At 35.2% G+C, this 27,910-nt stretch overlaps 29 pseudogenes; all 29 read left to right on the forward strand.

The window, feature by feature from the left end:
- The first annotated feature begins 369 nt into the window (after positions 1–369).
- On the forward strand, positions 370–488 carry LOC145644579 (5S ribosomal RNA; annotated as a pseudogene).
- A 1,228-nt stretch (positions 489–1,716) lies between these two features.
- Positions 1,717–1,837, forward strand: LOC145645499 (5S ribosomal RNA; annotated as a pseudogene).
- A 570-nt stretch (positions 1,838–2,407) lies between these two features.
- LOC145645135 (5S ribosomal RNA) lies at positions 2,408–2,528 on the forward strand (annotated as a pseudogene).
- Positions 2,529–3,320: 792 nt separating this feature from the next.
- Positions 3,321–3,441, forward strand: LOC145646167 (5S ribosomal RNA; annotated as a pseudogene).
- Positions 3,442–4,011: 570 nt separating this feature from the next.
- On the forward strand, positions 4,012–4,132 carry LOC145644628 (5S ribosomal RNA; annotated as a pseudogene).
- A 570-nt stretch (positions 4,133–4,702) lies between these two features.
- Positions 4,703–4,823, forward strand: LOC145644629 (5S ribosomal RNA; annotated as a pseudogene).
- A 1,013-nt stretch (positions 4,824–5,836) lies between these two features.
- On the forward strand, positions 5,837–5,957 carry LOC145645820 (5S ribosomal RNA; annotated as a pseudogene).
- A 570-nt stretch (positions 5,958–6,527) lies between these two features.
- On the forward strand, positions 6,528–6,648 carry LOC145644630 (5S ribosomal RNA; annotated as a pseudogene).
- A 793-nt stretch (positions 6,649–7,441) lies between these two features.
- On the forward strand, positions 7,442–7,562 carry LOC145645500 (5S ribosomal RNA; annotated as a pseudogene).
- Positions 7,563–8,132: 570 nt separating this feature from the next.
- On the forward strand, positions 8,133–8,253 carry LOC145644631 (5S ribosomal RNA; annotated as a pseudogene).
- Positions 8,254–10,178: 1,925 nt separating this feature from the next.
- LOC145644580 (5S ribosomal RNA) lies at positions 10,179–10,297 on the forward strand (annotated as a pseudogene).
- Positions 10,298–11,307: 1,010 nt separating this feature from the next.
- LOC145644581 (5S ribosomal RNA) lies at positions 11,308–11,426 on the forward strand (annotated as a pseudogene).
- Positions 11,427–12,436: 1,010 nt separating this feature from the next.
- Positions 12,437–12,557, forward strand: LOC145645605 (5S ribosomal RNA; annotated as a pseudogene).
- A 681-nt stretch (positions 12,558–13,238) lies between these two features.
- LOC145645411 (5S ribosomal RNA) lies at positions 13,239–13,359 on the forward strand (annotated as a pseudogene).
- Positions 13,360–14,257: 898 nt separating this feature from the next.
- LOC145644583 (5S ribosomal RNA) lies at positions 14,258–14,376 on the forward strand (annotated as a pseudogene).
- A 569-nt stretch (positions 14,377–14,945) lies between these two features.
- LOC145645607 (5S ribosomal RNA) lies at positions 14,946–15,066 on the forward strand (annotated as a pseudogene).
- An 899-nt stretch (positions 15,067–15,965) lies between these two features.
- Positions 15,966–16,084, forward strand: LOC145644584 (5S ribosomal RNA; annotated as a pseudogene).
- A 791-nt stretch (positions 16,085–16,875) lies between these two features.
- Positions 16,876–16,996, forward strand: LOC145645821 (5S ribosomal RNA; annotated as a pseudogene).
- Positions 16,997–17,566: 570 nt separating this feature from the next.
- LOC145644632 (5S ribosomal RNA) lies at positions 17,567–17,687 on the forward strand (annotated as a pseudogene).
- A 570-nt stretch (positions 17,688–18,257) lies between these two features.
- Positions 18,258–18,378, forward strand: LOC145645501 (5S ribosomal RNA; annotated as a pseudogene).
- A 570-nt stretch (positions 18,379–18,948) lies between these two features.
- Positions 18,949–19,069, forward strand: LOC145644633 (5S ribosomal RNA; annotated as a pseudogene).
- A 1,924-nt stretch (positions 19,070–20,993) lies between these two features.
- On the forward strand, positions 20,994–21,114 carry LOC145645375 (5S ribosomal RNA; annotated as a pseudogene).
- Positions 21,115–21,685: 571 nt separating this feature from the next.
- On the forward strand, positions 21,686–21,804 carry LOC145643918 (5S ribosomal RNA; annotated as a pseudogene).
- A 1,596-nt stretch (positions 21,805–23,400) lies between these two features.
- On the forward strand, positions 23,401–23,519 carry LOC145644133 (5S ribosomal RNA; annotated as a pseudogene).
- Positions 23,520–24,423: 904 nt separating this feature from the next.
- LOC145646020 (5S ribosomal RNA) lies at positions 24,424–24,544 on the forward strand (annotated as a pseudogene).
- Positions 24,545–25,115: 571 nt separating this feature from the next.
- Positions 25,116–25,234, forward strand: LOC145644134 (5S ribosomal RNA; annotated as a pseudogene).
- A 793-nt stretch (positions 25,235–26,027) lies between these two features.
- LOC145645178 (5S ribosomal RNA) lies at positions 26,028–26,148 on the forward strand (annotated as a pseudogene).
- Positions 26,149–26,830: 682 nt separating this feature from the next.
- Positions 26,831–26,951, forward strand: LOC145645179 (5S ribosomal RNA; annotated as a pseudogene).
- A 682-nt stretch (positions 26,952–27,633) lies between these two features.
- On the forward strand, positions 27,634–27,754 carry LOC145645180 (5S ribosomal RNA; annotated as a pseudogene).
- Positions 27,755–27,910: the final 156 nt, after the last annotated feature.

A 27,910-nucleotide genomic window follows, 5' to 3' on the forward strand; every position in this document is an offset into this window, starting at 1 on the left:
GCAGGTGCTGTAAGATTTTATTGCATCCCTTAAATTTATGTTCAAGCTATCAAGCTCAAATTTGAAGTGCAGTGAATAATTAAATCAAACTATCTGTTAGCACCTGGGAATAGCAGATGCTGTAAGTATTTATTGCATCACTTTAATTTACTCTCCAACTAACATGCTTGAATGTGAAGTGCAGTGATTAATAAAAAAACTGTCTGTTAGTGCCTCCGAATACCAGATGTTGTAAGCTTATATTGCATCATTTTAATTTACTTCAAGACAACATTCTAGAATGTCAAGTGCAGGGATCAATAAAAAAAAATGTCAGATTGGTCTTTGATCATATTTTCTATGATTAGGCAATTTGAGTAAGTGTTTAAGGTTTACGACCATACCAGCTTCAGAACGTCCAATCTCATCTGAACTTGGAAGCTAAGCAAGTTTGTGCCTGAATAGTACTGAGGTGGGACCCTATCTAGGAATACCAGGTGCTGTAAGCTTTTCTTGCATCACTTTAATTTACTTTCAAGCTGACATGCTCAAATGTGAAGTGCAGTGATTAATAAAAAAACTATCTGTTAGCACCTGGGAATAGCAGATGCTGTAAGTTTTTCTTGCATCACTTTAATTTAATATGCAAATGACATGCTTGTATGTGAAGTGTACAGATTAAATAGAAATATTTTAGTTGCAGGGAATTGGCAGGTGCTGTAAGCTTTTCTTGCATCACTTTAATTTACTTTCAAGCTGACATGCTCAAATGTGAAGTGCAGTGATTAATAAAAAAACCTATCTGTTAGCACCTGGGAATAGCAGATGCTGTAAGTTTTTCTTGCATCACTTTAATTTAATATGCAAATGACATGCTTGTATGTGAAGTGTACAGATTAAATAGAAATATTTTAGTAGCAGGGAATTGGCAGGTGCTGTAAGCTTTTCTTGCATCACTTTAATTTATTTTCAAGCTGACATGCTCAAATGTGAAGTGCAGTGATTAATAAAAAAACCTGTCTGTTAGCACCTGGGAATAGCAGATGCTGTAAGTTTTTTTTGCATCACTTTCATTTACTCTCCAACTCACATGCCTGAATGTGAAGTGCAGTGATTCATCAAAAAACTATCTTTTAGCACCTTGGACTATGAGATGCTGTAAGCTTCTCTTGCATCACATTAATTTACTTTCAAGATGACATGCTAGGATGTGAAGTGCAGTGATTAATTAAAAAAAACTATCTGTTAGCACCTGGGAATAGCAGATGCTGTAAGTTTTTCTTGCATCACTTTAATTTAATATGCAACTGACATGCTTGTATGTGAAGTGTACAGATTAAATAGAAATATTTTAGTAGCAGGGAATTGGCAGGTGCTGTAAGATTTTATTGCATCCCTTAAATTTATGTTCAAGCTATCAAGCTCAAATTTGAAGTGCAGTGAATAATTAAATCAAACTATCTGTTAGCACCTGGGAATAGCAGATGCTGTAAATTTTTATTGCATCACTTTAATTTACTCTCCAACTGACATGCTTGAATGTGAAGTGCAGTGATTCATCAAAAAACTGTCTGTTAGTGCCTCCGAATACCAGATGTTGTAAGATTTTATTGCATTATTTTAATTTACTTTCAAGATAACATTCTAGAATGTCAAGTGCAGGGATTAATAAAAAAAATGTCAGATTGGTCTTTGATCATATTTTCTATGATTAGGCAATTTGAGTAAGTGTTTAAGGTTTACGGCCATACCAGCTTCAGCACGCCTCCAATCTCATCTGAACTTGGAAGCTAAGCAAGTTTGTGCCTGTATAGTACTGAGGTGGGACCCTACCTAGGAATACCATGTGCTGTAAACTTTTCTTGCATCACTTTAATTTACTTTCAAGCTGACATTCTCAAATGTGAAGTGCAGTGATTAATAAAAAAAACTATCTGTTAGCACCTGGGAATAGCAGATGCTGTAAGTTTTTTTTGCATCACTTTCATTTACTCTCCAACTCACATGCCTGAATGTGAAGTGTACAGATTAAATAGAAATCTATTAGTACCAGGGAATAGCAGGTGCTGTAAGATTTTATTGCATCCCTTAAATTTATGTTCAAGCTATCAAGCTCAAATTTGAAGTGCAGTGAATAATTAAATCAAACTATCTGTTAGCACCTGGGAATAGCAGATGCTGTAAGTTTTTATTGCATCACTTTAATTTACTCTCCAACTGACATGCTTGAATGTGAAGTGCAGTGATTAATAAAAAAACTGTCTGTTAGTGCCTCCGAATACCAGATGTTGTAAGCTTTTATTGCATCATTTTAATTTACTTTCAAGATAACATTCTAGAATGTCAAGTGCAGGGATTAATAAAAAAAATGTCAGATTGGTCTTTGATCATATTTTCTATGATTAGGCAATTTGAGTAAGTGTTTAAGGTTTACGGCCATACCAGCTTCAGCACGCCTCCAATCTCATCTGAACTTGGAAGCTAAGCAAGTTTGTGCCTGAATAGTACTGAGGTGGGACCCTACCTAGGAATACCATGTGCTGTAAACTTTTCTTGCATCACTTTAATTTACTTTCAAGCTGACATTCTCAAATGTGAAGTGCAGTGATTAATAAAAAAAACTATCTGTTAGCACCTGGGAATAGCAGATGCTGTACGTTTTTCTTGCATCACTTTAATTTAATATGCAACTGACATGCTTGTAAGTGAAGTGTACAGATTAAATAGAAATCTATTAGTACCAGGGAATAGCAGGTGCTGTAAGATTTTATTGCATCCCTTAAATTTATGTTCAAGCTATCAAGCTCAAATTTGAAGTGCAGTGAATAATTAAATCAAACTATCTGTTAGCACCTGGGAATAGCAGATGCTGTAAGTTTTTTTTGCATCACTTTCATTTACTCTCCAACTCACATGCCTGAATGTGAAGTGCAGTGATTCATCAAAAAACTATCTTTTAGCACCTTGGACTACGAGCTGCTGTAAGCTTCTCTTGCATCACATTAATTTACTTTCAAGATGACTTGCTAGGATGTGAAGTGCAGTGATTAATTAAAAAAAACTATCTGTTAGCACCTGGGAATAGCAGATGCTGTAAGTTTTTCTTGCATCACTTTAATTTAATATGCAACTGACATGCTTGAATGTGAAGGGCAGTGATTAATAAAAAAACTGTCTGTTAGTGCCTCCGAATACCAGATGTTGTAAGCTTTTATTGCATCATTTTAATTTACTTTCAAGATAACATTCTAGAATGTCAAGTGCAGGGATTAATAAAAAAAATGTCAGATTGGTCTTTGATCATATTTTCTATGATTAGGCAATTTGAGTAAGTGTTTAAGGTTTACGGCCATACCAGCTTCAGCACGCCTCCAATCTCATCTGAACTTGGAAGCTAAGCAAGTTTGTACCTGTATAGTACTGAGGTGGGACCCTACCTAGGAATACCATGTGCTGTAAGCTTTTCTTGCATCACTTTAATTTACTTTCAAGCTGACATTCTCAAATGTGAAGTGCAGTGATTAATAAAAAAAACTATCTGTTAGCACCTGGGAATAGCAGATGCTGTAAGTTTTTTTTGCATCACTTTCATTTACTCTCCAACTCACATGCCTGAATGTGAAGTGTACAGATTAAATAGAAATCTATTAGTACCAGGGAATAGCAGGTGCTGTAAGATTTTATTGCATCCCTTAAATTTATGTTCAAGCTATCAAGCTCAAATTTGAAGTGCAGTGAATAATTAAATCAAACTATCTGTTAGCACCTGGGAATAGCAGATGCTGTAAGTTTTTATTGCATCACTTTAATTTACTCTCCAACTGACATGCTTGAATGTGAAGTGCAGTGATTAATAAAAAAACTGTCTGTTAGTGCCTCCGAATACCAGATGTTGTAAGCTTTTATTGCATCATTTTAATTTACTTTCAAGATAACATTCTAGAATGTCAAGTGCAGGGATTAATAAAAAAAATGTCAGATTGGTCTTTGATCATATTTTCTATGATTAGGCAATTTGAGTAAGTGTTTAAGGTTTACGGCCATACCAGCTTCAGCACGCCTCCAATCTCATCTGAACTTGGAAGCTAAGCAAGTTTGTGCCTGAATAGTACTGAGGTGGGACCCTATCTAGGAATACCAGGTGCTGTAAGCTTTTCTTGCATCACTTTAATTTACTTTCAAGCTGACATGCTCAAATGTGAAGTGCAGTGATTAATAAAAAAACCTATCTGTTAGCACCTGGGAATAGCAGATGCTGTAAGTTTTTTTTGCATCACTTTCATTTACTCTCCAACTCACATGCCTGAATGTGAAGTGTACAGATTAAATAGAAATCTATTAGTACCAGGGAATAGCAGGTGCTGTAAGATTTTATTGCATCCCTTAAATTTATGTTCAAGCTATCAAGCTCAAATTTGAAGTGCAGTGAATAATTAAATCAAACTATCTGTTAGCACCTGGGAATAGCAGATGCTGTAAGTTTTTATTGCATCACTTTAATTTACTCTCCAACTGACATGCTTGAATGTGAAGTGCAGTGATTAATAAAAAAACTGTCTGTTAGTGCCTCCGAATACCAGATGTTGTAAGCTTTTATTGCATCATTTTAATTTACTTTCAAGATAACATTCTAGAATGTCAAGTGCAGGGATTAATAAAAAAAATGTCAGATTGGTCTTTGATCATATTTTCTATGATTAGGCAATTTGAGTAAGTGTTTAAGGTTTACGGCCATACCAGCTTCAGCACGCCTCCAATCTCATCTGAACTTGGAAGCTAAGCAAGTTTGTGCCTGAATAGTACTGAGGTGGGACCCTATCTAGGAATACCAGGTGCTGTAAGCTTTTCTTGCATCACTTTAATTTACTTTCAAGCTGACATGCTCAAATGTGAAGTGCAGTGATTAATAAAAAAACCTATCTGTTAGCACCTGGGAATAGCAGATGCTGTAAGTTTTTTTTGCATCACTTTCATTTACTCTCCAACTCACATGCCTGAATGTGAAGTGCAGTGATTCATCAAAAAACTATCTTTTAGCACCTTGGACTATGAGATGCTGTAAGCTTCTCTTGCATCACATTAATTTACTTTCAAGATGACATGCTAGGATGTGAAGTGCAGTGATTAATTAAAAAAAACTATCTGTTAGCACCTGGGAATAGCAGATGCTGTACGTTTTTCTTGCATCACTTTAATTTAATATGCAACTGACATGCTTGTAAGTGAAGTGTACAGATTAAATAGAAATCTATTAGTACCAGGGAATAGCAGGTGCTGTAAGATTTTATTGCATCCCTTTAATTTATTTTCAAGCTGACATGCTCAAATGTGAAGTGCAGTGATTAATAAAAAAACCTGTCTGTTAGCACCTGGGAATAGCAGATGCTGTAAGTTTTTTTTGCATCACTTTCATTTACTCTCCAACTCACATGCCTGAATGTGAAGTGCAGTGATTCATCAAAAAACTATCTTTTAGCACCTTGGACTACGAGCTGCTGTAAGCTTCTCTTGCATCACATTAATTTACTTTCAAGATGACATGCTAGGATGTGAAGTGCAGTGATTAATTAAAAAAAACTATCTGTTAGCACCTAGGAATAGCAGATGCTGTAAGTTTTTCTTGCATCACTTTAATTTAATATGCAACTGACATGCTTGAATGTGAAGGGCAGTGATTAATAAAAAAACTGTCTGTTAGTGCCTCCGAATACCAGATGTTGTAAGCTTTTATTGCATCATTTTAATTTACTTTCAAGATAACATTCTAGAATGTCAAGTGCAGGGATTAATAAAAAAAATGTCAGATTGGTCTTTGATCATATTTTCTATGATTAGGCAATTTGAGTAAGTGTTTAAGGTTTACGGCCATACCAGCTTCAGCACGCCTCCAATCTCATCTGAACTTGGAAGCTAAGCAAGTTTGTGCCTGTATAGTACTGAGGTGGGACCCTACCTAGGAATACCATGTGCTGTAAGCTTTTCTTGCATCACTTTAATTTACTTTCAAGCTGACATTCTCAAATGTGAAGTGCAGTGATTAATAAAAAAAACTATCTGTTAGCACCTGGGAATAGCAGATGCTGTAAGGTTTTTTTGCATCACTTTCATTTACTCTCCAACTCACATGCCTGAATGTGAAGTGTACAGATTAAATAGAAATCTATTAGTACCAGGGAATAGCAGGTGCTGTAAGATTTTATTGCATCCCTTAAATTTATGTTCAAGCTATCAAGCTCAAATTTGAAGTGCAGTGAATAATTAAATCAAACTATCTGTTAGCACCTGGGAATAGCAGATGCTGTAAGTTTTTATTGCATCACTTTAATTTACTCTCCAACTGACATGCTTGAATGTGAAGTGCAGTGATTAATAAAAAAACTGTCTGTTAGTGCCTCCGAATACCAGATGTTGTAAGCTTTTATTGCATCATTTTAATTTACTTTCAAGATAACATTCTAGAATGTCAAGTGCAGGGATTAATAAAAAAAATGTCAGATTGGTCATGAATCATATTTTCTATGATTAGGCAATTTGAGTAAGTGTTTAAGGTTTACGGCCATACCAGCTTCAGCACGCCTCCAATCTCATCTGAACTTGGAAGCTAAGCAAGTTTGTGCCTGAATAGTACTGAGGTGGGACCCTATCTAGGAATACCAGGTGCTGTAAGCTTTTCTTGCATCACTTTAATTTACTTTCAAGCTGACATGCTCAAATGTGAAGTGCAGTGATTAATAAAAAAACCTATCTGTTAGCACCTGGGAATAGCAGATGCTGTAAGTTTTTTTTGCATCACTTTCATTTACTCTCCAACTCACATGCCTGAATGTGAAGTGCAGTGATTCATCAAAAAACTATCTTTTAGCACCTTGGACTATGAGATGCTGTAAGCTTCTCTTGCATCACATTAATTTACTTTCAAGATGACATGCTAGGATGTGAAGTGCAGTGATTAATTAAAAAAAACTATCTGTTAGCACCTGGGAATAGCAGATGCTGTAAGTTTTTCTTGCATCACTTTAATTTAATATGCAACTGACATGCTTGTATGTGAAGTGTACAGATTAAATAGAAATATTTTAGTAGCAGGGAATTGGCAGGTGCTGTAAGATTTTATTGCATCCCTTAAATTTATGTTCAAGCTATCAAGCTCAAATTTGAAGTGCAGTGAATAATTAAATCAAACTATCTGTTAGCACCTGGGAATAGCAGATGCTGTAAATTTTTATTGCATCACTTTAATTTACTCTCCAACTGACATGCTTGAATGTGAAGTGCAGTGATTCATCAAAAAACTGTCTGTTAGTGCCTCCGAATACCAGATGTTGTAAGATTTTATTGCATTATTTTAATTTACTTTCAAGATAACATTCTAGAATGTCAAGTGCAGGGATTAATAAAAAAAATGTCAGATTGGTCTTTGATCATATTTTCTATGATTAGGCAATTTGAGTAAGTGTTTAAGGTTTACGGCCATACCAGCTTCAGCACGCCTCCAATCTCATCTGAACTTGGAAGCTAAGCAAGTTTGTGCCTGTATAGTACTGAGGTGGGACCCTACCTAGGAATACCATGTGCTGTAAACTTTTCTTGCATCACTTTAATTTACTTTCAAGCTGACATTCTCAAATGTGAAGTGCAGTGATTAATAAAAAAAACTATCTGTTAGCACCTGGGAATAGCAGATGCTGTAAGTTTTTTTTGCATCACTTTCATTTACTTTCCAACTCACATGCCTGAATGTGAAGTGTACAGATTAAATAGAAATCTATTAGTACCAGGGAATAGCAGGTGCTGTAAGATTTTATTGCATCCCTTAAATTTATGTTCAAGCTATCAAGCTCAAATTTGAAGTGCAGTGAATAATTAAATCAAACTATCTGTTAGCACCTGGGAATAGCAGATGCTGTAAGTTTTTATTGCATCACTTTAATTTACTCTCCAACTGACATGCTTGAATGTGAAGTGCAGTGATTAATAAAAAAACTGTCTGTTAGTGCCTCCGAATACCAGATGTTGTAAGCTTTTATTGCATCATTTTAATTTACTTTCAAGATAACATTCTAGAATGTCAAGTGCAGGGATTAATAAAAAAAATGTCAGATTGGTCTTTGATCATATTTTCTATGATTAGGCAATTTGAGTAAGTGTTTAAGGTTTACGGCCATACCAGCTTCAGCACGCCTCCAATCTCATCTGAACTTGGAAGCTAAGCAAGTTTGTGCCTGAATAGTACTGAGGTGGGACCCTATCTAGGAATACCAGGTGCTGTAAGCTTTTCTTGCATCACTTTAATTTACTTTCAAGCTGACATGCTCAAATGTGAAGTGCAGTGATTAATAAAAAAACCTATCTGTTAGCACCTGGGAATAGCAGATGCTGTAAGTTTTTTTTGCATCACTTTCATTTACTCTCCAACTCACATGCCTGAATGTGAAGTGCAGTGATTCATCAAAAAACTATCTTTTAGCACCTTGGACTATGAGATGCTGTAAGCTTCTCTTGCATCACATTAATTTACTTTCAAGATGACATGCTAGGATGTGAAGTGCAGTGATTAATTAAAAAAAACTATCTGTTAGCACCTGGGAATAGCAGATGCTGTAAGTTTTTCTTGCATCACTTTAATTTAATATGCAACTGACATGCTTGTATGTGAAGTGTACAGATTAAATAGAAATATTTTAGTAGCAGGGAATTGGCAGGTGCTGTAAGATTTTATTGCATCCCTTAAATTTATGTTCAAGCTATCAAGCTCAAATTTGAAGTGCAGTGAATAATTAAATCAAACTATCTGTTAGCACCTGGGAATAGCAGATGCTGTACATTTTTATTGCATCACTTTAATTTACTCTCCAACTGACATGCTTGAATGTGAAGTGCAGTGATTCATCAAAAAACTGTCTGTTAGTGCCTCCGAATACCAGATGTTGTAAGATTTTATTGCATTATTTTAATTTACTTTCAAGATAACATTCTAGAATGTCAAGTGCAGGGATTAATAAAAAAAATGTCAGATTGGTCTTTGATCATATTTTCTATGATTAGGCAATTTGAGTAAGTGTTTAAGGTTTACGGCCGTACCAGCTTCAGCACGCCTCCAATCTCATCTAAACTTGGAAGCTAAGCAAGTTTGTGCCTGGATAGTACTGAGTTGGGACCCTACCTAAGAATACCATGTGCTGTAAGCTTTTCTTGCATCACTTTAATTTACTTTCAAGCTGATATTCTCAAATGTGAAGTGCAGTGATTAATAAAAAAAACTATCTGTTAGCACCTGGGAATAGCAGATGCTGTAAGTTTTTCTTGCATCACTTTAATTTAATATGCAACTGACATGCTTGTATGTGAAGTGTACAGATTAAATAGAAATATTTTAGTAGCAGGGAATTGGCAGGTGCTGTAAGATTTTATTGCATCACTTTAATTTACTTTCAAGCTGACATGCTCAAATGTGAAGTGCAGTGATTAATAAAAAAACCTATCTGTTAGCACCTGGGAATAGCAGATGCTGTAAGTTTTTTTTGCATCACTTTCATTTACTCTCCAACTCACATGCCTGAATGTGAAGTGCAGTGATTCATCAAAAAACTATCTTTTAGCACCTTGGACTATGAGATGCTGTAAGCTTCTCTTGCATCACATTAATTTACTTTCAAGATGACATGCTAGGATGTGAAGTGCAGTGATTAATTAAAAAAAACTATCTGTTAGCACCTGGGAATAGCAGATGCTGTAAGTTTTTCTTGCATCACTTTAATTTAATATGCAACTGACATGCTTGTATGTGAAGTGTACAGATTAAATAGAAATATTTTAGTAGCAGGGAATTGGCAGGTGCTGTAAGATTTTATTGCATCCCTTAAATTTATGTTCAAGCTATCAAGCTCAAATTTGGAGTGCAGTGAATAATTAAATCAAACTATCTGTTAGCACCTGGGAATAGCAGATGCTGTACATTTTTATTGCATCACTTTAATTTACTCTCCAACTGACATGCTTGAATGTGAAGTGCAGTGATTAATAAAAAAACTGTCTGTTAGTGCCTCCGAATACCAGATGTTGTAAGCTTATATTGCATCATTTTAATTTACTTCAAGACAACATTCTAGAATGTCAAGTGCAGGGATCAATAAAAAAAAATGTCAGATTGGTCTTTGATCATATTTTCTATGATTAGGCAATTTGAGTAAGTGTTTAAGGTTTACGACCATACCAGCTTCAGAACGTCCAATCTCATCTGAACTTGGAAGCTAAGCAAGTTTGTGCCTGAATAGTACTGAGGTGGGACCCTATCTAGGAATACCAGGTGCTGTAAGCTTTTCTTGCATCACTTTAATTTACTTTCAAGCTGACATGCTCAAATGTGAAGTGCAGTGATTAATAAAAAAACTATCTGTTAGCACCTGGGAATAGCAGATGCTGTACGTTTTTCTTGCATCACTTTAATTTAATATGCAACTGACATGCTTGTAAGTGAAGTGTACAGATTAAATAGAAATCTATTAGTACCAGGGAATAGCAGGTGCTGTAAGATTTTATTGCATCCCTTAAATTTATGTTCAAGCTATCAAGCTCAAATTTGAAGTGCAGTGAATAATTAAATCAAACTATCTGTTAGCACCTGGGAATAGCAGATGCTGTAAGTTTTTTTTGCATCACTTTCATTTACTCTCCAACTCACATGCCTGAATGTGAAGTGCAGTGATTCATCAAAAAACTATCTTTTAGCACCTTGGACTACGAGCTGCTGTAAGCTTCTCTTGCATCACATTAATTTACTTTCAAGATGACATGCTAGGATGTGAAGTGCAGTGATTAATTAAAAAAAACTATCTGTTAGCACCTGGGAATAGCAGATGCTGTAAGTTTTTCTTGCATCACTTTAATTTAATATGCAACTGACATGCTTGTATGTGAAGTGTACAGATTAAATAGAAATATTTTAGTAGCAGGGAATTGGCAGGTGCTGTAAGATTTTATTGCATCCCTTAAATTTATGTTCAAGCTATCAAGCTCAAATTTGAAGTGCAGTGAATAATTAAATCAAACTATCTGTTAGCACCTGGGAATAGCAGATGCTGTACATTTTTATTGCATCACTTTAATTTACTCTCCAACTGACATGCTTGAATGTGAAGTGCAGTGATTAATAAAAAAACTGTCTGTTAGTGCCTCCGAATACCAGATGTTGTAAGCTTATATTGCATCATTTTAATTTACTTCAAGACAACATTCTAGAATGTCAAGTGCAGGGATCAATAAAAAAAAATGTCAGATTGGTCTTTGATCATATTTTCTATGATTAGGCAATTTGAGTAAGTGTTTAAGGTTTACGACCATACCAGCTTCAGAACGTCCAATCTCATCTGAACTTGGAAGCTAAGCAAGTTTGTGCCTGAATAGTACTGAGGTGGGACCCTATCTAGGAATACCAGGTGCTGTAAGCTTTTCTTGCATCACTTTAATTTACTTTCAAGCTGACATGCTCAAATGTGAAGTGCAGTGATTAATAAAAAAACTATCTGTTAGCACCTGGGAATAGCAGATGCTGTACGTTTTTCTTGCATCACTTTAATTTAATATGCAACTGACATGCTTGTAAGTGAAGTGTACAGATTAAATAGAAATCTATTAGTACCAGGGAATAGCAGGTGCTGTAAGATTTTATTGCATCCCTTAAATTTATGTTCAAGCTATCAAGCTCAAATTTGAAGTGCAGTGAATAATTAAATCAAACTATCTGTTAGCACCTGGGAATAGCAGATGCTGTAAGTTTTTTTTGCATCACTTTCATTTACTCTCCAACTCACATGCCTGAATGTGAAGTGCAGTGATTCATCAAAAAACTATCTTTTAGCACCTTGGACTACGAGCTGCTGTAAGCTTCTCTTGCATCACATTAATTTACTTTCAAGATGACATGCTAGGATGTGAAGTGCAGTGATTAATTAAAAAAAACTATCTGTTAGCACCTGGGAATAGCAGATGCTGTAAGTTTTTCTTGCATCACTTTAATTTAATATGCAACTGACATGCTTGTATGTGAAGTGTACAGATTAAATAGAAATATTTTAGTAGCAGGGAATTGGCAGGTGCTGTAAGATTTTATTGCATCCCTTAAATTTATGTTCAAGCTATCAAGCTCAAATTTGAAGTGCAGTGAATAATTAAATCAAACTATCTGTTAGCACCTGGGAATAGCAGATGCTGTAAATTTTTATTGCATCACTTTAATTTACTCTCCAACTGACATGCTTGAATGTGAAGTGCAGTGATTCATCAAAAAACTGTCTGTTAGTGCCTCCGAATACCAGATGTTGTAAGATTTTATTGCATTATTTTAATTTACTTTCAAGATAACATTCTAGAATGTCAAGTGCAGGGATTAATAAAAAAAATGTCAGATTGGTCTTTGATCATATTTTCTATGATTAGGCAATTTGAGTAAGTGTTTAAGGTTTACGGCCATACCAGCTTCAGCACGCCTCCAATCTCATCTGAACTTGGAAGCTAAGCAAGTTTGTGCCTGGATAGTACTGAGTTGGGACCCTACCTAAGAATACCATGTGCTGTAAGCTTTTCTTGCATCACTTTAATTTACTTTCAAGCTGATATTCTCAAATGTGAAGTGCAGTGAATAATTAAAAAGAACTATCTGTTAGCACCTGGGAATAGCAGATGCTGTAAGTTTTTTTTGCATCACTTTCATTTACTCTCCAACTCACATGCCTGAATGTGAAGTGCAGTGATTCATCAAAAAACTATCTGTTAGCACCTGGGAATAGCAGATGCTGTACGTTTTTCTTGCATCACTTTAATTTAATATGCAACTGACATGCTTGTAAGTGAAGTGTACAGATTAAATAGAAATCTATTATTACCAGGGAATAGCAGGTGCTGTAAGATTTTATTGCATCCCTTAAATTTATGTTCAAGCTATCAAGCTCAAATTTGAAGTGCAGTGAATAATTAAATCAAACTATCTGTTAGCACCTGGGAATAGCAGATGCTGTAAGTTTTTTTTGCATCACTTTCATTTACTCTCCAACTAACATGCTTGAATGTGAAGTGCAGTGATTAATAAAAAAACTGTCTGTTAGTGCCTCCGAATACCAGATGTTGTAAGCTTATATTGCATCATTTTAATTTACTTCAAGACAACATTCTAGAATGTCAAGTGCAGGGATTAATAAAAAAAAATGTCAGATTGGTCTTTGATCATATTTTCTATGATTAGGCAATTTGAGTAAGTGTTTAAGGTTTACGGCCATATCAGCTTCAGCACGCCTCCAATCTCATCTGAACTTGGAAGCTAAGCAAGTTTGTGCCTGGATAGTACTGAGTTGGGACCCTACCTAAGAATACCATGTGCTGTAAGCTTTTCTTGCATCACTTTAATTTACTTTCAAGCTGATATTCTCAAATGTGAAGTGCAGTGATTAATAAAAAAAACTATCTGTTAGCACCTGGGAATAGCAGATGCTGTAAGTTTTTCTTGCATCACTTTAATTTAATATGCAACTGACATGCTTGTATGTGAAGTGTACAGATTAAATAGAAATATTTTAGTAGCAGGGAATTGGCAGGTGCTGTAAGATTTTATTGCATCACTTTAATTTACTTTCAAGCTGACATGCTCAAATGTGAAGTGCAGTGATTAATAAAAAAACCTATCTGTTAGCACCTGGGAATAGCAGATGCTGTAAGTTTTTTTTGCATCACATTCATTTACTCTCCAACTCACATGCCTGAATGTGAAGTGCAGTGATTCATCAAAAAACTATCTGTTAGCACCTGGGAATAGCAGATGCTGTACGTTTTTCTTGCATCACTTTAATTTAATATGCAACTGACATGCTTGTAAGTGAAGTGTACAGATTAAATAGAAATCTATTAGTACCAGGGAATAGCAGGTGCTGTAAGATTTTATTGCATCCCTTAAATTTATGTTCAAGCTATCAAGCTCAAATTTGAAGTGCAGTGAATAATTAAATCAAACTATCTGTTAGCACCTGGGAATAGCAGATGCTGTAAGTATTTATTGCATCACTTTAATTTACTCTCCAACTAACATGCTTGAATGTGAAGTGCAGTGATTAATAATAAAACTGTCTGTTAGTGCCTCCGAATACCAGATGTTGTAAGCTTATATTGCATCATTTTAATTTACTTCAAGACAACATTCTAGAATGTCAAGTGCAGTGATCAATAAAAAAAAATGTCAGATTGGTCTTTGATCATATTTTCTATGATTAGGCAATTTGAGTAAGTGTTTAAGGTTTACGACCATACCAGCTTCAGAACGTCCAATCTCATCTGAACTTGGAAGCTAAGCAAGTTTGTGCCTGAATAGTACTGAGGTGGGACCCTATCTAGGAATACCAGGTGCTGTAAGCTTTTAATGCATCACTTTAATTTACTTTCAAGCTGACATGCTCAAATGTGAAGTGCAGTGATTAATAAAAAAACTATCTGTTAGCACCTGGGAATAGCAGATGCTGTAAGTTTTTCTTGCATCACTTTAATTTAATATGCAACTGACATGCTTGTAAGTGAAGTGTACAGATTAAATAGAAATCTATTAGTACCAGGGAATAGCAGGTGCTGTAAGATTTTATTGCATCCCTTAAATTTATGTTCAAGCTATCAAGCTCAAATTTGAAGTGCAGTGAATAATTAAATCAAACTATCTGTTAGCACCTGGGAATAGCAGATGCTGTAAGTTTTTTTTGCATCACTTTCATTTACTCTCCAACTCACATGCCTGAATGTGAAGTGCAGTGATTAATAAAAAAACTGTCTGTTAGTGCCTCCGAATACCAGATGTTGTAAGCTTATATTGCATCATTTTAATTTACTTCAAGACAACATTCTAGAATGTCAAGTGCAGGGATTAATAAAAAAAAATGTCAGATTGGTCTTTGATCATATTTTCTATGATTAGGCAATTTGAGTAAGTGTTTAAGGTTTACGGCCATACCAGCTTCAGCACGCCTCCAATCTCATCTGAACTTGGAAGCTAAGCAAGTTTGTGCCTGGATAGTACTGAGTTGGGACCCTACCTAAGAATACCATGTGCTGTAAGCTTTTCTTGCATCACTTTAATTTACTTTCAAGCTGATATTCTCAAATGTGAAGTGCAGTGATTAATAAAAAAAACTATCTGTTAGCACCTGGGAATAGCAGATGCTGTAAGTTTTTCTTGCATCACTTTAATTTAATATGCAACTGACATGCTTGTATGTGAAGTGTACAGATTAAATAGAAATATTTTAGTAGCAGGGAATTGGCAGGTGCTGTAAGATTTTATTGCATCACTTTAATTTACTTTCAAGCTGACATGCTCAAATGTGAAGTGCAGTGATTAATAAAAAAACCTATCTGTTAGCACCTGGGAATAGCAGATGCTGTAAGTTTTTTTTTGCATCACTTTCATTTACTCTCCAACTCACATGCCTGAATGTGAAGTGCAGTGATTCATCAAAAAACTATCTGTTAGCACCTGGGAATAGCAGATGCTGTACGTTTTTCTTGCATCACTTTAATTTAATATGCAACTGACATGCTTGTAAGTGAAGTGTACAGATTAAATAGAAATCTATTAGTACCAGGGAATAGCAGGTGCTGTAAGATTTTATTGCATCCCTTAAATTTATGTTCAAGCTATCAAGCTCAAATTTGAAGTGCAGTGAATAATTAAATCAAACTATCTGTTAGCACCTGGGAATAGCAGATGCTGTAAGTATTTATTGCATCACTTTAATTTACTCTCCAACTAACATGCTTGAATGTGAAGTGCAGTGATTAATAATAAAACTGTCTGTTAGTGCCTCCGAATACCAGATGTTGTAAGCTTATATTGCATCATTTTAATTTACTTCAAGACAACATTCTAGAATGTCAAGTGCAGTGATCAATAAAAAAAAATGTCAGATTGGTCTTTGATCATATTTTCTATGATTAGGCAATTTGAGTAAGTGTTTAAGGTTTACGACCATACCAGCTTCAGAACGTCCAATCTCATCTGAACTTGGAAGCTAAGCAAGTTTGTGCCTGAATAGTACTGAGGTGGGACCCTATCTAGGAATACCAGGTGCTGTAAGCTTTTCTTGCATCACTTTAATTTACTTTCAAGCTGACATGCTCAAATGTGAAGTGCAGTGATTAATAAAAAAACTATCTGTTAGCACCTGGGAATAGCAGATGCTGTAAGTTTTTCTTGCATCACTTTAATTTAATATGCAACTGACATGCTTGTAAGTGAAGTGTACAGATTAAATAGAAATCTATTAGTACCAGGGAATAGCAGGTGCTGTAAGATTTTATTGCATCCCTTAAATTTATGTTCAAGCTATCAAGCTCAAATTTGAAGTGCAGTGAATAATTAAATCAAACTATGTGTTAGCACCTGGGAATAGCAGATGCTGTAAGTTTTTTTTGCATCACTTTCATTTACTCTCCAACTCACATGCCTGAATGTGAAGTGTAGTGATTCATCAAAAAACTATCTTTTAGCACCTTGGACTACGAGCTGCTGTAAGCTTCTCTTGCATCACATTAATTTACTTTCAAGATGACATGCTAGGATGTGAAGTGCAGTGATTAATTAAAAAAAACTATCTGTTAGCACCTGGGAATAGCAGATGCTGTAAGTTTTTCTTGCATCACTTTAATTTAATATGCAACTGACATGCTTGAATGTGAAGGGCAGTGATTAATAAAAAAACTGTCTGTTAGTGCCTCCGAATACCAGATGTTGTAAGCTTTTATTGCATCATTTTAATTTACTTTCAAGATAACATTCTAGAATGTCAAGTGCAGGGATTAATAAAAAAAATGTCAGATTGGTCTTTGATCATATTTTCTATGATTAGGCAATTTGAGTAAGTGTTTAAGGTTTACGGCCATACCAGCTTCAGCACGCCTCCAATCTCATCTGAACTTGGAAGCTAAGCAAGTTTGTGCCTGTATAGTACTGAGGTGGGACCCTACCTAGGAATACCATGTGCTGTAAGCTTTTCTTGCATCACTTTAATTTACTTTCAAGCTGACATTCTCAAATGTGAAGTGCAGTGATTAATAAAAAAAACTATCTGTTAGCACCTGGGAATAGCAGATGCTGTAAGTTTTTTTTGCATCACTTTCATTTACTCTCCAACTCACATGCCTGAATGTGAAGTGTACAGATTAAATAGAAATCTATTAGTACCAGGGAATAGCAGGTGCTGTAAGATTTTATTGCATCCCTTAAATTTATGTTCAAGCTATCAAGCTCAAATTTGAAGTGCAGTGAATAATTAAATCAAACTATCTGTTAGCACCTGGGAATAGCAGATGCTGTAAGTTTTTATTGCATCACTTTAATTTACTCTCCAACTGACATGCTTGAATGTGAAGTGCAGTGATTAATAAAAAAACTGTCTGTTAGTGCCTCCGAATACCAGATGTTGTAAGCTTTTATTGCATCATTTTAATTTACTTTCAAGATAACATTCTAGAATGTTAAGTGCAGGGATTAATAAAAAAAATGTCAGATTGGTCTTTGATCATATTTTCTATGATTAGGCAATTTGAGTAAGTGTTTAAGGTTTACGGCCATACCAGCTTCAGCACGCCTCCAATCTCATCTGAACTTGGAAGCTAAGCAAGTTTGTGCCTGAATAGTACTGAGGTGGGACCCTATCTAGGAATACCAGGTGCTGTAAGCTTTTCTTGCATCACTTTAATTTACTTTCAAGCTGACATGCTCAAATGTGAAGTGCAGTGATTAATAAAAAAAACTATCTGTTAGCACCTGGGAATAGCAGATGCTGTAAGTTTTTCTTGCATCACTTTAATTTAATATGCAACTGACATGCTTGTATGTGAAGTGTACAGATTAAATAGAAATCTTTTAGTACCAGGGAATAGCAGGTGCTGTAAGATTTTATTGCATCCCTTAAATTTATGTTCAAGCTATCAAGCTCAAATTTGAAGTGCAGTGAATAATTAAATCAAACTATCTGTTAGCACCTGGGAATAGCAGATGCTGTAAGTATTTATTGCATCACTTTAATTTACTCTCCAACTAACATGCTTGAATGTGAAGTGCAGTGATTAATAAAAAAACTGTCTGTTAGTGCCTCCGAATACCAGATGTTGTAAGCTTTTATTGCATCATTTTAATTTACTTTCAAGACAACATTCTAGAATGTCAAGTGCAGGGATTAATAAAAAAAATGTCAGATTGGTCTTTGATCATATTTTCTATGATTAGGCAATTTGAGTAAGTGTTTAAGGTTTACGGCCATACCAGCTTCAGCACGCCTCCAATCTCATCTGAACTTGGAAGCTAAGCAAGTTTGTGCCTGTATAGTACTGAGGTGGGACCCTACCTAGGAATACCATGTGCTGTAAACTTTTCTTGCATCACTTTAATTTACTTTCAAGCTGACATTCTCAAATGTGAAGTGCAGTGATTAATAAAAAAAACTATCTGTTAGCACCTGGGAATAGCAGATGCTGTAAGTTTTTTTTGCATCACTTTCATTTACTTTCCAACTCACATGCCTGAATGTGAAGTGTACAGATTAAATAGAAATCTATTAGTACCAGGGAATAGCAGGTGCTGTAAGATTTTATTGCATCCCTTAAATTTATGTTCAAGCTATCAAGCTCAAATTTGAAGTGCAGTGAATAATTAAATCAAACTATCTGTTAGCACCTGGGAATAGCAGATGCTGTAAGTTTTTATTGCATCACTTTAATTTACTCTCCAACTGACATGCTTGAATGTGAAGTGCAGTGATTAATAAAAAAACTGTCTGTTAGTGCCTCCGAATACCAGATGTTGTAAGCTTTTATTGCATCATTTTAATTTACTTTCAAGATAACATTCTAGAATGTCAAGTGCAGGGATTAATAAAAAAAATGTCAGATTGGTCTTTGATCATATTTTCTATGATTAGGCAATTTGAGTAAGTGTTTAAGGTTTACGGCCATACCAGCTTCAGCACGCCTCCAATCTCATCTGAACTTGGAAGCTAAGCAAGTTTGTGCCTGAATAGTACTGAGGTGGGACCCTATCTAGGAATACCAGGTGCTGTAAGCTTTTCTTGCATCACTTTAATTTACTTTCAAGCTGACATGCTCAAATGTGAAGTGCAGTGATTAATAAAAAAACCTATCTGTTAGCACCTGGGAATAGCAGATGCTGTAAGTTTTTTTTGCATCACTTTCATTTACTCTCCAACTCACATGCCTGAATGTGAAGTGCAGTGATTCATCAAAAAACTATCTTTTAGCACCTTGGACTATGAGATGCTGTAAGCTTCTCTTGCATCACATTAATTTACTTTCAAGATGACATGCTAGGATGTGAAGTGCAGTGATTAATTAAAAAAAACTATCTGTTAGCACCTGGGAATAGCAGATGCTGTAAGTTTTTCTTGCATCACTTTAATTTAATATGCAACTGACATGCTTGTATGTGAAGTGTACAGATTAAATAGAAATATTTTAGTAGCAGGGAATTGGCAGGTGCTGTAAGATTTTATTGCATCCCTTAAATTTATGTTCAAGCTATCAAGCTCAAATTTGAAGTGCAGTGAATAATTAAATCAAACTATCTGTTAGCACCTGGGAATAGCAGATGCTGTACATTTTTATTGCATCACTTTAATTTACTCTCCAACTGACATGCTTGAATGTGAAGTGCAGTGATTCATCAAAAAACTGTCTGTTAGTGCCTCCGAATACCAGATGTTGTAAGATTTTATTGCATTATTTTAATTTACTTTCAAGATAACATTCTAGAATGTCAAGTGCAGGGATTAATAAAAAAAATGTCAGATTGGTCTTTGATCATATTTTCTATGATTAGGCAATTTGAGTAAGTGTTTAAGGTTTACGGCCGTACCAGCTTCAGCACGCCTCCAATCTCATCTAAACTTGGAAGCTAAGCAAGTTTGTGCCTGGATAGTACTGAGTTGGGACCCTACCTAAGAATACCATGTGCTGTAAGCTTTTCTTGCATCACTTTAATTTACTTTCAAGCTGATATTCTCAAATGTGAAGTGCAGTGATTAATAAAAAAAACTATCTGTTAGCATCTGGGAATAGCAGATGCTGTAAGTTTTTCTTGCATCACTTTAATTTAATATGCAACTGACATGCTTGTATGTGAAGTGTACAGATTAAATAGAAATATTTTAGTAGCAGGGAATTGGCAGGTGCTGTAAGATTTTATTGCATCACTTTAATTTACTTTCAAGCTGACATGCTCAAATGTGAAGTGCAGTGATTAATAAAAAAACCTATCTGTTAGCACCTGGGAATAGCAGATGCTGTAAGTTTTTTTTGCATCACTTTCATTTACTCTCCAACTCACATGCCTGAATGTGAAGTGCAGTGATTCATCAAAAAACTATCTTTTAGCACCTTGGACTATGAGATGCTGTAAGCTTCTCTTGCATCACATTAATTTACTTTCAAGATGACATGCTAGGATGTGAAGTGCAGTGATTAATTAAAAAAAACTATCTGTTAGCACCTGGGAATAGCAGATGCTGTAAGTTTTTCTTGCATCACTTTCATTTACTCTCCAACTCACATGCCTGAATGTGAAGTGTACAGATTAAATAGAAATCTATTAGTACCAGGGAATAGCAGGTGCTGTAAGATTTTATTGCATCCCTTAAATTTATGTTCAAGCTATCAAGCTCAAATTTGAAGTGCAGTGAATAATTAAATCAAACTATCTGTTAGCACCTGGGAATAGCAGATGCTGTAAGTTTTTATTGCATCACTTTAATTTACTCTCCAACTGACATGCTTGAATGTGAAGTGCAGTGATTAATAAAAAAACTGTCTGTTAGTGCCTCCGAATACCAGATGTTGTAAGCTTTTATTGCATCATTTTAATTTACTTTCAAGATAACATTCTAGAATGTCAAGTGCAGGGATTAATAAAAAAAATGTCAGATTGGTCTTTGATCATATTTTCTATGATTAGACAATTTGAGTAAGTGTTTAAGGTTTACGGCCATACCAGCTTCAGCACGCCTCCAATCTCATCTGAATTTGGAAGCTAAGCAAGTTTGTGCCTGAATAGTACTGAGGTGGGACCCTATCTAGGAATACCAGGTGCTGTAAGCTTTTCTTGCATCACTTTAATTTACTTTCAAGCTGACATGCTCAAATGTGAAGTGCAGTGATTAATAAAAAAAACTATCTGTTAGCACCTGGGAATAGCAGATGCTGTAAGTTTTTCTTGCATCACTTTAATTTAATATGCAACTGACATGCTTGTATGTGAAGTGTACAGATTAAATAGAAATCTTTTAGTACCAGGGAATAGCAGGTGCTGTAAGATTTTATTGCATCCCTTAAATTTATGTTCAAGCTATCAAGCTCAAATTTGAAGTGCAGTGAATAATTAAATCAAACTATCTGTTAGCACCTGTGAATAGCAGATGCTGTAAGTATTTATTGCATCACTTTAATTTACTCTCCAACTAACATGCTTGAATGTGAAGTGCAGTGATTAATAAAAAAACTGTCTGTTAGTGCCTCCGAATACCAGATGTTGTAAGCTTTTATTGCATCATTTTAATTTACTTTCAAGACAACATTCTAGAATGTCAAGTGCAGGGATTAATAAAAAAAAATGTCAGATTGGTCTTTGATCATATTTTCTATGATTAGGCAATTTGAGTAAGTGTTTAAGGTTTACGGCCATACCAGCTTCAGCACGTCCAATCTCATCTGAACTTGGAAGCTAAGCAAGTTTGTGCCTGAATAGTACTGAGGTGGGACCCTATCTAGGAATACCAGGTGCTGTAAGCTTTTCTTGCATCACTTTAATTTACTTTCAAGCTGACATGCTCAAATGTGAAGTGCAGTGATTAATAAAAAAACCTATCTGTTAGCACCTGGGAATAGCAGATGCTGTAAGTTTTTTTTGCATCACTTTCATTTACTCTCCAACTCACATGCCTGAATGTGAAGTGCAGTGATTCATCAAAAAACTATCTTTTAGCACCTTGGACTATGAGATGCTGTAAGCTTCTCTTGCATCACATTAATTTACTTTCAAGATGACATGCTAGGATGTGAAGTGCAGTGATTAATTAAAAAAAACTATCTGTTAGCACCTGGGAATAGCAGATGCTGTAAGTTTTTCTTGCATCACTTTCATTTACTCTCCAACTCACATGCCTGAATGTGAAGTGTACAGATTAAATAGAAATCTATTAGTACCAGGGAATAGCAGGTGCTGTAAGATTTTATTGCATCCCTTAAATTTATGTTCAAGCTATCAAGCTCAAATTTGAAGTGCAGTGAATAATTAAATCAAACTATCTGTTAGCACCTGGGAATAGCAGATGCTGTAAGATTTTATTGCATCCCTTAAATTTATGTTCAAGCTATCAAGCTCAAATTTGAAGTGCAGTGAATAATTAAATCAAACTATCTGTTAGCACCTGGGAATAGCAGATGCTGTAAATTTTTATTGCATCACTTTAATTTACTCTCCAACTGACATGCTTGAATGTGAAGTGCAGTGATTAATAAAAAAACTGTCTGTTAGTGCCTCCGAATACCAGATGTTGTAAGCTTTTATTGCATTATTTTAATTTACTTTCAAGATAACATTCTAGAATGTCAAGTGCAGGGATTAATAAAAAAAATGTCAGATTGGTCTTTGATCATATTTTCTATGATTAGGCAATTTGAGTAAGTGTTTAAGGTTTACGGCCATACCAGCTTCAGCACGCCTCCAATCTCATCTGAACTTAGAAGCTAAGCAAGTTTGTGCCTGGATAGTACTGAGGTGGGACCCTACCTAGGAATACCATCTGCTGTAAGCTTTTCTTGCATCACTTTAATTTACTTTCAAGCTGATATTCTCAAATGTGAAGTGCAGTGATTAATAAAAAAAACTATCTGTTAGCACCTGGGAATAGCAGATGCTGTAAGTTTTTTTTGCATCACTTTCATTTACTCTCCAACTCACATGCCTGAATGTGAAGTGTACAGATTAAATAGAAATCTATTAGTACCAGGGAATAGCAGGTGCTGTAAGATTTTATTGCATCCCTTAAATTTATGTTCAAGCTATCAAGCTCAAATTTGAAGTGCAGTGAATAATTAAATCAAACTATCTGTTAGCACCTGGGAATAGCAGATGCTGTAAGTATTTATTGCATCACTTTAATTTACTCTCCAACTAACATGCTTGAATGTGAAGTGCAGTGATTAATAAAAAAACTGTCTGTTAGTGCCTCCGAATACCAGATGTTGTAAGCTTTTATTGCATCATTTTAATTTACTTTCAAGACAACATTCTAGAATGTCAAGTGCAGGGATTAATAAAAAAAAATGTCAGATTGGTCTTTGATCATATTTTCTATGATTAGGCAATTTGAGTAAGTGTTTAAGGTTTACGGCCATACCAGCTTCAGCACGTCCAATCTCATCTGAACTTGGAAGCTAAGCAAGTTTGTGCCTGAATAGTACTGAGGTGGGACCCTATCTAGGAATACCAGGTGCTGTAATCTTTTCTTGCATCACTTTAATTTACTTTCAAGCTGACATGCTCAAATGTGAAGTGCAGTGATTAATAAAAAAACCTATCTGTTAGCACCTGGGAATAGCAGATGCTGTAAGTTTTTTTTGCATCACTTTCATTTACTCTCCAACTCACATGCCTGAATGTGAAGTGCAGTGATTCATCAAAAAACTATCTTTTAGCACCTTGGACTATGAGATGCTGTAAGCTTCTCTTGCATCACATTAATTTACTTTCAAGATGACATGCTAGGATGTGAAGTGCAGTGATTAATTAAAAAAACCTATCTGTTAGCACCTGGGAATAGCAGATGCTGTAAGTTTTTCTTGCATCACTTTCATTTACTCTCCAACTCACATGCCTGAATGTGAAGTGTACAGATTAAATAGAAATCTATTAGTACCAGGGAATAGCAGGTGCTGTATGATTTTATTGCATCCCTTAAATTTATGTTCAAGCTATCAAGCTCAAATTTGAAGTGCAGTGAATAATTAAATCAAACTATCTGTTAGCACCTGGGAATAGCAGATGCTGTAAGATTTTATTGCATCCCTTAAATTTATGTTCAAGCTATCAAGCTCAAATTTGAAGTGCAGTGAATAATTAAATCAAACTATCTGTTAGCACCTGGGAATAGCAGATGCTGTAAATTTTTATTGCATCACTTTAATTTACTCTCCAACTGACATGCTTGAATGTGAAGTGCAGTGATTAATAAAAAAACTGTCTGTTAGTGCCTCCGAATACCAGATGTTGTAAGCTTTTATTGCATTATTTTAATTTACTTTCAAGATAACATTCTAGAATGTCAAGTGCAGGGATTAATAAAAAAAATGTCAGATTGGTCTTTGATCATATTTTCTATGATTAGGCAATTTGAGTAAGTGTTTAAGGTTTACGGCCATACCAGCTTCAGCACGCCTCCAATCTCATCTGAACTTAGAAGCTAAGCAAGTTTGTGCCTGGATAGTACTGAGGTGGGACCCTACCTAGGAATACCATGTGCTGTAAGCTTTTCTTGCATCACTTTAATTTACTTTCAAGCTGATATTCTCAAATGTGAAGTGCAGTGATTAATAAAAAAAACTATCTGTTAGCACCTGGGAATAGCAGATGCTGTAAGTTTTTTTTGCATCACTTTCATTTACTCTCCAACTCACATGCCTGAATGTGAAGTGTACAGATTAAATAGAAATCTATTAGTACCAGGGAATAGCAGGTGCTGTAAGATTTTATTGCATCCCTTAAATTTATGTTCAAGCTATCAAGCTCAAATTTGAAGTGCAGTGAATAATTAAATCAAACTATCTGTTAGCACCTGGGAATAGCAGATGCTGTAAGTTTTTTTTGCATCACTTTAATTTACTCTCCAACTGACATGCTTGAATGTGAAGTGCAGTGATTAATAAAAAAACTGTCTGTTAGTGCCTCCGAATACCAGATGTTGTAAGCTTTTATTGCATCATTTTAATTTACTTTCAAGACAACATTCTAGAATGTCAAGTGCAGGGATTAATAAAAAAAAATGTCAGATTGGTCTTTGATCATATTTTCTATGATTAGGCAATTTGAGTAAGTGTTTAAGGTTTACGGCCATACCAGCTTCAGCACGTCCAATCTCATCTGAACTTGGAAGCTAAGCAAGTTTGTGCCTGAATAGTACTGAGGTGGGACCCTATCTAGGAATACCAGGTGCTGTAATCTTTTCTTGCATCACTTTAATTTACTTTCAAGCTGACATGCTCAAATGTGAAGTGCAGTGATTAATAAAAAAACCTATCTGTTAGCACCTGGGAATAGCAGATGCTGTAAGTTTTTTTTGCATCACTTTCATTTACTCTCCAACTCACATGCCTGAATGTGAAGTGCAGTGATTCATCAAAAAACTATCTTTTAGCACCTTGGACTATGAGATGCTGTAAGCTTCTCTTGCATCACATTAATTTACTTTCAAGATGACATGCTAGGATGTGAAGTGCAGTGATTAATTAAAAAAACCTATCTGTTAGCACCTGGGAATAGCTGATGCTGTAAGTTTTTCTTGCATCACTTTAATTTAATATGCAACTGACATGCTTGTATGTGAAGTGTACAGATTAAATAGAAATATTTTAGTAGCAGGGAATTGGCAGGTGCTGTAAGATTTTATTGCATCCCTTAAATTTATGTTCAAGTTATCAAGTTCAAATTTGAAGTGCAGTGAATAATTAAATCAAACTATCTGTTAGCACCTGGGAATAGCAGATGCTGTAAATTTTTATTGCATCACTTTAATTTACTCTCCAACTGACATGCTTGAATGTGAAGTGCAGTGATTAATAAAAAAACTGTCTGTTAGTGCCTCCGAATACCAGATGTTGTAAGCTTTTATTGCATTATTTTAATTTACTTTCAAGATAACATTCTAGAATGTCAAGTGCAGGGATTAATAAAAAAAATGTCAGATTGGTCTTTGATCATATTTTCTATGATTAGGCAATTTGAGTAAGTGTTTAAGGTTTACGGCCATACCAGCTTCAGCACGCCTCCAATCTCATCTGAACTTGGAAGCTAAGCAAGTTTGTGCCTGGATAGTACTGAGGTGGGACCCTACCTAGGAATACCATGTGCTGTAAGCTTTTCTTGCATCACTTTAATTTACTTTCAAGCTGATATTCTCAAATGTGAAGTGCAGTGATTAATTAATAAACCTATCTGTTAGCACCTGGGAATAGCAGATGCTGTAAGTTTTTTTTGCATCACTTTCATTTACTCTCCAACTCACATGCCTGAATGTGAAGTGTACAGATTAAATAGAAATCTATTTGTACCAGGGAATAGCTGGTGCTGTAAGATTTTATTGCATCCCTTAAATTTATGTTCAAGCTATCAAGCTCAAATTTGAAGTGCAGTGAATAATTAAATCAAACTATCTGTTAGCACCTGGGAATAGCAGATGCTGTAAGATTTTATTGCATCCCTTAAATTTATGTTCAAGCTATCAAGCTCAAATTTGAAGTGCAGTGAATAATTAAATCAAACTATCTGTTAGCACCTGGGAATAGCAGATGCTGTAAATTTGTATTGCATCACTTTAATTTACTCTCCAACTGACATGCTTGAATGTGAAGTGCAGTGATTAATAAAAAAACTGTCTGTTAGTGCCTCCGAATACCAGATGTTGTAAGCTTTTATTGCATTATTTTAATTTACTTTCAAGATAACATTCTAGAATGTCAAGTGCAGGGATTAATAAAAAAAATGTCAGATTGGTCTTTGATCATATTTTCTATGATTAGGCAATTTGAGTAAGTGTTTAAGGTTTACGGCCATACCAGCTTCAGCACGCCTCCAATCTCATCTGAACTTGGAAGCTAAGCAAGTTTGTGCCTGGATAGTACTGAGGTGGGACCCTACCTAGGAATACCATGTGCTGTAAGCTTTTCTTGCATCACTTTAATTTACTTTCAAGCTGATATTCTCAAATGTGAAGTGCAGTGATTAATAAAAAAAACTATCTGTTAGCACCTGGGAATAGCAGATGCTGTAAGTTTTTTTTGCATCACTTTCATTTACTCTCCAACTCACATGCCTGAATGTGAAGTGTACAGATTAAATAGAAATCTATTAGTACCAGGGAATAGCAGGTGCTGTAAGATTTTATTGCATCCCTTAAATTTATGTTCAAGCTATCAAGCTCAAATTTGAAGTGCAGTGAATAATTAAATCAAACTATCTGTTAGCACCTGGGAATAGCAGATGCTGTAAGATTTTATTGCATCCCTTAAATTTATGTTCAAGCTATCAAGCTCAAATTTGAAGTGCAGTGAATAATTAAATCAAACTATCTGTTAGCACCTGGGAATAGCAGATGCTGTAAATTTGTATTGCATCACTTTAATTTACTCTCCAACTGACATGCTTGAATGTGAAGTGCAGTGATTAATAAAAAAACTGTCTGTTAGTGCCTCCGAATACCAGATGTTGTAAGCTTTTATTGCATTATTTTAATTTACTTTCAAGATAACATTCTAGAATGTCAAGTGCAGGGATTAATAAAAAAAATGTCAGATTGGTCTTTGATCATATTTTCTATGATTAGGCAATTTGAGTAAGTGTTTAAGGTTTACGGCCATACCAGCTTCAGCACGCCTCCAATCTCATCTGAACTTGGAAGCTAAGCAAGTTTGTGCCTGGATAGTACTGAGGTGGGACCCTACCTAGGAATACCATGTGCTGTAAGCTTTTCTTGCATCACTTTAATTTACTTTCAAGCTGATATTCTCAAATGTGAAGTGCAGTGATTAATAAAAAAAACTATCTGTTAGCACCTGGGAATAGCAGATGCTGTAAGTTTTTTTTGCATCACTTTCATTTACTCTCCAACTCACATGCCTGAAT

This window comes from Electrophorus electricus, chromosome 13 (genome assembly GCF_041902795.1).
Source record: "Electrophorus electricus isolate QZ-2024a chromosome 13, ASM4190279v1, whole genome shotgun sequence".
Classification (NCBI taxonomy): domain Eukaryota; kingdom Metazoa; phylum Chordata; class Actinopteri; order Gymnotiformes; family Gymnotidae; genus Electrophorus; species Electrophorus electricus.